Source organism: Marmota flaviventris, chromosome 6 (genome assembly GCF_047511675.1).
Source record: "Marmota flaviventris isolate mMarFla1 chromosome 6, mMarFla1.hap1, whole genome shotgun sequence".
Lineage (NCBI taxonomy): Eukaryota > Metazoa > Chordata > Mammalia > Rodentia > Sciuridae > Marmota > Marmota flaviventris.
Genome location: NC_092503.1, coordinates 141,713,034 through 141,724,608, shown reverse-complemented (window position 1 = coordinate 141,724,608; position 11,575 = coordinate 141,713,034). Strand labels below are relative to the sequence as shown.

The 11,575-nt window shown below is 42.5% G+C and overlaps 1 non-coding gene across 1 annotated transcript; it reads left to right on the top strand.

The window, feature by feature from the left end:
- Window positions 1-10,262: 10,262 nt before the first annotated feature.
- LOC114102821 (small nucleolar RNA U13) lies at window positions 10,263-10,369 on the top strand. The gene has a single exon (XR_003584579.1). It is a non-coding gene; the product is annotated as a small nucleolar RNA U13 (small nucleolar RNA).
- The last annotated feature ends 1,206 nt before the right edge of the window (window positions 10,370-11,575 follow it).

Sequence of the window (11,575 nt, the reverse complement as noted above, 5' to 3'; positions counted from 1 at the left end):
CATGGTTTGTTCAAGCACACTTAATAAGTAGCCTATTTTTAAATGTCTTTTTTAAATGTAAATACTTGGATGAAGTTTTCTTTGTTTTAATATATTCATTTGCTATACCAATCATGGTTTCAGAATTTACTTTATGAACAGTTTGGTTTCAGAATCCGTAATATGAACTTAAGCCTCTTGTCTATTAAACTTGCCATCTCCACGTGTGGGAATGTGCTCACTAAGCATAGAGCTCGCTGTGGTTGTGTAGCTTTATTATTCTAGTTATGGTCTAGCCAAGTTAGGCGCAGTTAGGGCTGGTCCTCAAAGCTTTGCCTGAGGAGAGGAAAGGTAAATGGGGCCTCAGAGAAGCCTACGGGGAGATGGTAGAAATCAGAAGGCAAGAAGCATTGACATGATGTTAATGAAGTTTTTAATCTTAAGTAGCTTTAGAAAGTGTGACTTCAAGAGGCAGAAAAGGTATATTTAGACCTTAAGAAAATAAATAAAGAGCTGTTGCCTTAAAAGTGCATTTATGCCAGGTGTGGTGGTGCACTCTTGTTATCCCGGCAATTATCACAAGTTCAAGGCCAGCCTGGGCAACTTGGTGAGACTCTGTCTCAAAATAATAAATAAAAAGGACTGGGAAGTAGCACAGTGGTTAAGTGCCCTGTTTTTAATCTCAGTACCCCTTGCCCCCAAAGGAAAAAAAGGTGTATTTGTAGCACATATGCCTAGAATTGTATTTTGGCTAAGTTGAGAAGTAAATAATATAATATTGAAATCTTGAATGACTTATTTTGGAGGTATAGTAGATGATATTATAATATGCAAGGCTCATATGTTATTATTTTGCAGTACAGGGATATCAGATATCCAAACCCTGAGTATGAAGAGAGATTTGCTTGGATAGTGCATTTAAATAATGAACAAAAAATTTTTTTTGAGACAAGGTCTCATATTAACTCAGGCTGGCCTCAACTACTAGGTTCCCCTGCTTTGGCCTCTGGAGTAGCTGGAACTACAGATGTACACTATTGCACCTGGCATGAGTTAATTTTTTAACTCAAGACATCGTCTCTTGCCAAGATTTTGATAGGCTATATCTTTGAATTTTCAGTCTTTACTTCCAAAATTAGATGTTGGTATAAACTTAGGGACATTTCTAGGTACACTTGAAGTTACTTTCATGGTTTTGAATGGCATTATTCATAGCTATAGACCTAAAGTCTGTACATTTTCTCTTAATAAAATCCTATTTTCTTTGAACTACCATTTCCAGCTTAGTGAAGAACAAGATCCTTGTTATTCGGGTGAGTGGACTGTTAGGTTTCACTGTTAGTCTGATCTGTATATGAGAACATCACCCTTAAAGGATTTTTCTGCCTTTTGCTGCTAGGGGTTGAATCCAGGTGCATTCCATTCCTGAGCTACATCTCCAGCCCTTTTTATTTTTTATTTTGAGACAGGATCTCACTGCATTGCCAAAGCTGTCTTCTAACTTGCCATCCTCTTACTGCAGCCTCCCAAGTAGGTGGGATTATGTGTGTGCACCACTGCACCCAGCCTCTCAGAGGATATTTAGGAAGAAAGAACAACATGAACTGACTTGCAGACATCTAAACAATTGCTTTGAATTGTATGAATGTTGCTAACTAATATTTATATGATTTTATCCTTTTTTGATTACACAAAAGCTTGAATTCTTAATGGTACTAAATAATATTACCTGATATTCTGGGAATTTTTGGTTGGTTGGGTTTGTTTGTTTTAGGTTTTGGCATTTTTAAGAACAGAGTTTGAGGGATGGAGTTGTGGCTTAGTGGTAGAGCGCTTTCCTGTCACACGTGTGGACACTGTGTTCCATCCTCAGCGTCACACAAGTAAAGATATCATGTCCATCTACAACTAAAAAAAAAAAAAAAATAGAAAAAAACACAGCATGGCTGGGTATGGTGGTATATGTCTATAATCCCAGTTTCTTTGGAGGCTGAGTTAGGAGATCACAAGTTGAAGCTCAGACTGGGCAACTTGGCAAGACCCTGTCCCAAAATAAAAAAGTCTGGCAATGTGATAGAGTGCCCTTGGGCTCACTCCCCAATACCTCAAATAAATAGAGTGCTTAGGTTTGGACACCGTGTATGGATGCTTTTCAAGGAAGCAGAAAGAGAAGGGAATTCGTGAACTAGACATCAGCTGTGTTCTGTGTTCTGTTGGGCCTTGTCATTTACCATCCCTGAACCCTCACAGCTCACTGAGGGAAGCAGAATGTTCTTGTTCTGTAGGTGAAGATCCCTGAATTTAAATAACTGCTCAAAGTTATAAATTATTGCTTCAGAATTGTCTTTTTTCTAAAATTCAGTGTTCTTTCTCTATTCCTTGTGTAAGTTGGAAATTTTATAAAAACCAAGCATTTGGACATCTTAAAAATATTTGTTTTTCAGGGCTGGGGTTGTGGCTCAGCGGTAGAGTGCTCGCCTAACACGTGTGAGGCCCTGGGTTTGATCCTCAGTACCACATAAAAGTAAATAAATAAGATGAAGTTATTTTGTCCAACTACCACTAAAAAATAAATATTAGAAAAAAAGAATTTAAAAAATAAATTCTTGTTTTTCAGAATCGAGCAACCAGAAAGTTCCTATGACCTTGCTACTGAATATACATAAATGCATACATAAATGTTTGCCTGCTGTTCAGCAGTGTACACATTCCACTCAATGCCAGAGCACCATAAAACCCCAGTCTTCTACACTATTTTAAATTGATTTGTTGTGGTATGTATATATAGTTATTAGAAATTGACATTTTATTTTTATGATAAATCAGTTACAGTACCCTGTTTATTACAAGACATACCTCTTTAAAGTAAAGACTGCCTCCCTCCCTGCTAAACAGAAGGGTAGTCTTTAAAAACATCTTCTGCAAGAGAGGTCTAAAAAGTTGATTGGGTTTTAAGCTGTGAAGGGCTGAAAGATATCTGCATTAAGATGAAAGTAGGGTGTCTGCTTGGGTGGTACAACCAAGTAGCACTAGATCTGTGGTTCCAGCTTGAGGCTTCTTTCTAGTTTCTTTTTCTTCAGTTATTGATTTCCCTGAGGCACAGTGGAATATTAAAAAAAAAAAAAAATCAGTGTATTGTACCTGGAAAACACAGTGTAGCTTTCACCTCTAAATCATAGTCAAATTGTGTCTTGTTTGTACCTCTGCTGGCCCTTACGCACACTTATGGAGTACCTCTGACGATTCATCTTCCCTGATGGTAAACTGAGCCCTATATTTTGTTTGTATTTTTTATCCCCAGTTTCTAGTTCACAATTATGTGGAAATCCATTACAAGTGTTAAAAGAAACAACAGGAATCTCTGGGCTAGTTTTCACTTGTATTCTTCCCTGTGATTATAATGGCTTATAAATATTTCTGGTGATAATCCAATAGTGTCATTGGCAGTTTTCATCATGAGTTTGAAATCGTGGTATGGTGTAGTCTTTTTTATGTTGAGATATCTTAAAATGTCATAAATTGTATGGTTCCATTAACCTTCAGTCCCCTGCTTAGTACAGTATTATTAAATGAATATAGCCCAGTACAGTGGTGCACACCTGTAATCCCAATGACTTGGGAGGCTAAGGCAGGAGGATCGCCAGCCTTTACAACTTAGTGAGACCCTGTCTCAAATTTTTAAAAAAGAGCTGGGGATGTAGCTCAGTGGCAAAGTACCTCTAGATTCAATCCCTAGTATCAGGAAAAAAAAAAAAAAAGTTATTTAATTGTTTGTTCTTTAATGCTAGTTGTTTAATAAAAGAAAAGAATGGACAAACTCATGTTACACTGCCTTGATTCAGATCCCAGCTCCCCTCTTAGTTATAGGCAAGTTGTATAACTTAACTATGTCAGTGTCAGGTGCCGTATGGTACCTGCCTCCTAGGGTTGTATGTCAAGTACTTAAACACTACCTAGTATGGCGTAAGCTGTGGGTGATTACTCTTATTGTTGTAAAGTACTGTGTTAAAGCAACACCCCATGAAGCACAGGAGTCAGGCTATAGTATATGGCACTTTGGGGACTTCAGTGTGTAGTAACAAGTACATTCTACTAAGTATGCAAGCTAATGTTCTTTTTTGGCTAAAGGGTAAAAGTTGTGAGATGGGTGTGTAACATGGCTCGCATTGTAGATTTCGTAATGAATCAGATAGTAAGGCTGGCAAGGGGCATCTTTGTACTCAATCTGTTAGAGCCTGTACGTCTGGTGGGTTCCTTTTCAGAATGTTTGAAGAGGCTGCCTATTTTCCAGTGATGCTATTGGTGTTCAAGTGATCTCAGAATTTCTTTCCATATCAGACTGAGCCTCCCAGAGACAGTCTTATTTCCGAATAAATTTTTTCCAGAAGTCATACTGGTCTGTTAACCTGCCTTAAATTTGTCAAAACAGGTGCTTACAGTCTAAAGGCACTTTGGGAAGGACGATGAGCGATTCTTTAGGCCAGGAGAGTGTTCAGGGTGAGCTGTCCAACACCTGCTCTGTGCTCCTTCATATATTTTCATGGTGTCCTCTCAGCTCCCCTAGAGGACCCTCTTGTTCCCCAGGAGCCCTGCAGCTCTCATTCTTCACAGGGGGTCGGTCTCAGCGGGGGTTGGCGTAAGGAGGCCTGGGCTGGGCCGTGGCACACAGTAGCCTCACCACATTCTAGCTGCAGCTCGGGCCTTGCTTGGTGCTTCATAGACCTCAAGAGGCTTTATGTATTTTTTCTGCTGACACAATCCAGAGTCAAGAAACATTTGCAAATACTTTGGACAAGTTTGTAAAGACCTGTTGCCATCATTCATGATAGAAAGTAGAAAGCTGTTGACCCCAAGTACACATGAGAATGGGTTTTCATCCCCTGGATCTCCTGAGCAATTTGTTCAGAGCTGTGTAAGGTCATATGTTGAATACTTTATCCTGTGACCTTTTCATACGGATGGATGTACTTGTAGGTTTGACTGTTTAGGTTGAGGGCACGCTGCAGTGGGGACATCAGGCCTAGAGTAGCTGCTTGCTGCTCCGTACAAAGCCAGGTCCACAGGCAGGACGGTGGCTGAGGTCCACTTTAATGGCAGCAGGAGGATGTTGTCCTGTTTTCTTAGTTGAAGTCCACCTGAGTAGCAGACAACTGGTGTGTTCCAAGGCCCCTGCCAAGAAGTCCTCATGTTTCAGGAACCACTAGGGAGAGTGACGTCCACCTGGCTGACAGCACCCTCAGTCCCATCTCAAGGAGCAGCCCTGCGTGAACACTCATGGTCCTGTCCACACACAAGGACTGTGATGTGTGGCCACGCTCCCAGCGTGCACAGAGCTGTGAGTCTTGATGGCTGAGCCTCCTCTTCATTGTCACCAGCTCCTGTCCCTCACAGGTTCCAGGAGGTTCTTTCTCTCCATTACGGAAGCCTCCTTCCCCCGACCCTCATCTCTGGCTCCTTTCCTTTGTGCCCACTGAAATGGAAACCTTCCTGAGTCTTCAGGATTCTCCGTCTCCATCTGCATCCCTGCCTTGTTTTTTCTCCCCATTTCTCAAAATACCTCCTTTTGATATTTGGCCTCTTTTTTTTTAGGCTTGAAGTTCCTTCTGATTCGGCTTCTGCCCCCCAAAGCCTGCTCTCAGATCTCATGGTACCCTGCTTGCCAGAACCTTCTTCGCTCTCAGTTCCCCGCCCTCCACTCATGCATTTCACCCACTGACCACTGACCCCCAGACTTATACTCGCTTCCAGGACCCTGATCTCAACCCCCATTTCTCTGAGTGATTTGTTGCCTAGCCTGGAACTCACTCAGGTTTGCTCTTCTGCTCGGTGCTCTGCCCCGAACAGCTGGCCATCCTCTCATTACTTCAGTCCTTATGTTTTAGCTCTAAATTACTTTATTTCATGCCATTCAAACCACCTGTGAGACATTTGCACTTATAGTGTATTATAACCCAAAACAACACAGATGTTCACTTAAATCTCCCTGTCCGACCTGGTGCCATGGCTCTCCACTTCTCCAACTTTGAATCCTAGAGACCTAAATATGGTATTTCATAAATGATTACTAATTTTAGCCCTGCTGTTTATTAAAATTAGATTTCAGTTCTCTCCCCTTCAAAATCTAAGAAATAAGAACTTTAAAGAAATCTAAATTTATTCAGTGTGGGCAAAATCTTACCTCAGTTCAAAATACCTTTATCTTTCCTGATTCACTGAAGAGGTCTTGGATTTGCTATTTTAATTTTAGCACTTGCATACTTGAAATGTGTCCTGGCAGCATAGTTTAATCAGGGTTATTGTAAAACAGGGTGAGGTTTCTTCTGGTAATTATGTCAGAAAATGTCATTGGGTATCATTTGGGTTTTGTCAATGAAAGTAGGAATTAAGGAATCCATAGAATTATTGTACAGCTTGAGAAATATTTCTGCTCTTTGAGTATCTGGAAAAGTCTGGTAAACCTAAGGTAACTTATACCTTAAGTGAGTGCCCTTCTTGTTATTTCCATCCATCTGACGTACTGCTGAACTGCTCCACTGTTCTATCAAAGGCATCTGTTTATACATATCCTGTAATTAAAGCTGATCTTGAGTGTCCATGTGCAGTATGAAATGTTCCCTAAAGTGCCAGCACATATTATTGCTTGGGCTTAAAGATGAGAAGCACAAAAGGGAACCTAAAATACTAAACAAAGAAGTTACAATTTAAATTTCCCCTTGGAAGGTATAAGAAAAGGTTTACACACTTTCTGCATATAAAATTTTGCCATTCAAACAAGACTGGTAATGTACAGTCAAGGTGACTCCACATGAGTTTCACATGTGCATTTGGACTGTCGACTCTTTAGGTAATGGTCATAAGTGACTCCCTTGCTTCTCCCATTCATACTGAGTTTGGATGCCTCCAGTTGCATCCACTTTATATTCTGACCAGTTAAACATTCTGAGCACGCAGAGCAGGGGCTGTGATCGAGTTCTCTGCATAGATAATAGATAACTCAGAAAGGCAATAGTACCTAGATTTCCTTCAAGAATTGTTCTGAGCAGTAGAACTGTGTTCTTCGCAGAAAAAGTAACTTTTGATTAGAGGCTGTGCAAATTGGAGAATCAGTCTTTGTAACTCTGTAATGTTTTGGGTCTTCTGCTGGAAAGAAAAAAATGCTTTGAAGAATGAAAAAAAATTAGGACAGTAAGAAGCAGCCTTTTTCTGTCTTCTCTACAGTGCTTGAAACAGTATTTCGGATTAATCCGAAGCCTAATTAAAGAAATATACCAAAATGCTAAAGCAATTTTTGTGCTAGCGTGGTGAATCTTTCCTTTTCAAAATGTTTGTAATGTGCTTATATTTTATATTGGAAGCAATAAATGAGAATGTTAAATTTATCTGAGCCTCTGACAATGAATATAATAATCACAATGGTTATGGGCAGTTTTCCTGTAGCCCAAAAAGAAAATGAGCCACTTTTAAAAACTTGGATGTATTGTCACTTTACACATTTCAAGAAAGGCAAGGTAGATTATTAGTAGAAAACCCTTGGAGGAGCCGATGTGGTGGAGCGCACCTATAATCTCAGAGGTGGGGAGGCTGAGGCAAGAGGATCATGAGCTCAAAGCCAGCCTCAGAAAACAAGGCACTAAGCAACTCAGTGAGACCCTGTCTCTAAATAAAATATAAAATAGGGCTGGGGATGTGGCTCGGTGGGTGAGTGCTCCTGAGTTCAATCCCTGGTAGCCCACCCCACCCCCCAAAAAAAAACCCTTGGAGGTAGTTTTTCCTGCAGATTCCTGTCTTGTTTTTTGTAGGAGACGCAGGCCATCCCTCTGCTCTGAGCTGAGTGGTGCGAGGCCGAGCTCACTGCTGCACCCCTGTCCCTGGTCTTACGCCCACAGGAGCCTGAGCCTGCCTGGCTGAAAAACCTTCCTGGGCTTCCACCCTCTGTAGGCTCTGGTCTTTCCCTTCCTTGCCCCGACCTGTACCCACCCCTCATCCACTAGCACCACACTCAGCATCCAGCAGCTCCCTTGGCTGTCATCCCCTCTGCCTGCCTCCCCAGCCAAGGCTCCCCATGGAGGCACCATCTGAGCGTGGGAGTCACACAGCCAGCTTTGTTGCCCTCATCCCCTTGCCTCCCTGTCCTTGCATTGTGAAATGTGAGCTTTAGGACAAGAATTGTTCAAGTCACCAGATGGTCTTAAAACAGTACCTGGTTGCTGTTCAATAAATGTGAATTCTAAAATCATCACAGCCACACAGTGAAATGGGTACATCCTCACTTTGCAAACAAGGAAGTTTGCATAAAAAAGAAAAATGCAGAAAATCCCCAAAACAACAACAAGGAAAACCTCAGTTATTAAGTGGCAGAACTGAGATTCGAACGCAGGTTTGTCTTGTCCGGAGCCTTCACGTGGTTAGGCTGCCTCCCTCCTAACATGGAGATTTTTTTCCAGACCTCCTCCCAATCACCATTCACTGAAAACCAGGAGGAAGATAGGAGTTGAGTCCCCACACTGGGATTCCCAGATGTACAAACTCAAGTTGGAATTTCCAGACTCACCAGTGCACCTGGGGGATTCTGTGCCAAAATGAGCCTGGAATGGCATTTTGGTTGTGTATTGCAGCTTGGCCAAGAGGCATCTCCCAAGATAAGAACTAAGAAAACTGGCAACAGAGTGCGCAGGAGTGGTTTGTGTGCAGTTCCGTTGTGAGTTCTCTAAGCGGAAGTTAGTTGCTGAGGCTGACCTTGAACTTGAAATTCTCTGCCTCAGCCATGCCTGACTATAAAAAAGGAAGCAAAACAATAGGAGATAACAGCTGTAGCTTCAAAATGAAAAGTTAGTCCCTAAATTGTGAGCGAAATGTGATCTCAAATATTTTTTCCTTGAATGCATAATGCCAAGCTTACCAAATGATACCAAGCGGAAACAACTAAGTAACCTCTGACAGGTGCACAGATCTGCCCACTGGCCATAGCAAGAACCCCTGGAGGAGAGAGAGCAAACAAAACTGCTGGTAGAAGTTCAAGTCCCCTTCAAGTACTGTTTGGAGTCGGAAGACAAGCTATATCTTAAATATATTTAAAAACGTATCGCTACATTTCTTATAAGGGAATAATTAGTTATTTGTGTCACAGTGTTTGGTTTCATAATTTTGAATCAGTAGTATCTCTCCTCTGCAGGAATTCTCCACGGGATCCACAAATCTTAACTAGCGTCCAGGCTCTCTTGATGGCTGGCTTCACGGGTGTGTTCTGCTGCCATCTACTGCCCACAGATGGCACAGCACAGTGGTTAGCTGTGACTTAAGCCATTCCCAGGATTGTCCTTTGGTGTTTGCCATAAAGTGGGAGAATTCCAGAAAGAAGAAAGACTGTTAGGATGGGCTGGCTCCTAAAACTAACTGCCTCATCCAGCCGGCCACGCCCACCCGCCTGCAGGCCTGTGTGTCAGCCTACCCCAGAGCACACATCACAGTGCAGCGCAAAATCCTGCTTTGCTGAGATGTCAGTGACATGATCTTGGATTTTTAAGTCATTTGAATGGTTTGCATCAGTAGAAAGATGAATGCATTAAGAGACCCTGTCCCCTTGGGTCACCTTCAGAGCTGGTCAGCCACACTTAGAATGTGCTCTGGGGAGAATCTTAGGGCAGACAACACTGACCACCCCCTTCCTCCACATCCATGCCTGTATACACACATGCTGGTCCCGGATGAACAGATCACGTTTTCACATACTGGACGTTAGTGTCAGATGGTGGTTAATAACTACTGGGGTTAGTGCTTGTTTGAATCAAGACTCACCCACGTACTGCCTGGGTAAGTCTAGGCAAGTCACAATGAATCTCAGCCTGTTGCTGTAACATGGGGACAGTAGTAACTGGAGTGGCTTGTTAATCCAATGAATATTTATGAATTGCTTGCTATTTGTCAAGTGTTCACTTTTTTTTATTGATTTTGGTACTGGGGATTGAACCCAAGGGTGTTTCACCACTGAGCTGCATCACCGTGCCTGGCTAAAGATACTGCGTGAAAAAAAAAAAAAAAGCTGATATCAATGCCTGACACCCCCGCCCCCAACACCTTTCTAATTTTCACTAGAAGGAATGTTTATCTCCTTACTATGCAGTGTTCATTCATCAGCCTGCTAAAAACCTTTATCACCAGACCCCCCCCCACCCCAGGCACTCACACACACACACACACACACACACACGTCTGTGAACCTGTATTTGAAAGGCTTGGTCCTCCTTCATTTTCCCCCTACTCAATGGAGCCTCATAGAATATTAGATCCTTTTCCGTTCAAAAGCATGATGATTGGATGTTCACACTGTTGTGTGAGATGTGCCTTTCTTTAACTTTGTAACAAAGTCAGCACATTACCTGTCTATGTGAAAGAATCTTAAACGTCATCTAGTCCAGCTCTGCCCAATGCAGGACCGGATAGTGTAACACCCTGTGTGGACATCACCTGGCCTTCCCATCTTTGAACAATTTAACCATTAATTCATCTTATACCCAAATCAGCTTCCTTGTTAAGTCCTAGTTGTGCTCTACAGATCTTAGAAAAAGGTTTCCTCTCCCTTAGGACAGCTCTATATATTTGAAGAGAGTTATCACTTCCTTTGTCAAAAATCATCTTTTAGGGCTGGGGTGTATATCAGTGATGGAGTGTGTTTGTCTAGCATGTGTGAGGCTCTAGGTTCCATTCCCAGCATCACCAAAAAAAAAAAAAAAAAAAAAGGATTCAGAGCTGGATGTGGTGGCTGATGCTGTTATTCCAGTAACTTAGGAGGCTGAGGCAGGAGGATCACAAGTTAGAGACCAACCTTAGCAACTTAGCAAGAACCTGTCTCAAAAAATAAATAGGGCTGGAGTGGTAGAGTGCTTGTCTAGCATATGTGAGACCCTTGGAAGGGCCTAAATCATGGCTTGAGATGAAAGATGAAAATAATCTCCATAAAGTCTCTGCCCCCCAAATGCATTGCTTCAACGGTGAGTTCTTTTTCTTATTCAGCGTTTGCAAGCTGAGTTGCCATAACCTTGGGAGGGGAAAAGGGTTGGGCTGGCTCATGTGCCAAGTTTGGGGTGCTGTCCCCAGAGTCTGGCTATGGCTCGTGGCTGGGGCCCAGAACAACCATCTCAACAGCCCCGCTGGCTCTCCCACAAACATTCTGCAAGCTGCTCCCCAGGAGGCTCTGGGCCCCACCTGATGGCCCCACCCCAGCTGCTCCGCCCTGCTCACACCCAGGAAGGCCCTGACCTGCCACGCAGGACAGCACACACATGCCAGCAGCCAGCCACTGTGGCGAGCTGCTCCTTAATGTCAGCCTTTTTTCTTTTGTACTAGGGATTGAACCCAGGGACACTTTACCACTGAGTCACATTCCCAGCCCTTTCAATTTTTAAATTTTGAGACAGGGTCTTACCAAGTTGCTTAGGGTGTTGTTATGTTACTGAGGCTGGCCTCCAACTTTCGATCCTCCTGCCTCAGTCTCCTGAATCCCTGGGATTACAGCCATGTGCCACTGCACCTGGCTTAAGTCTCAACCTTATACAGAACCCCCTTTTCTTGATACTTCTCATATGAGAAACAAATTGGA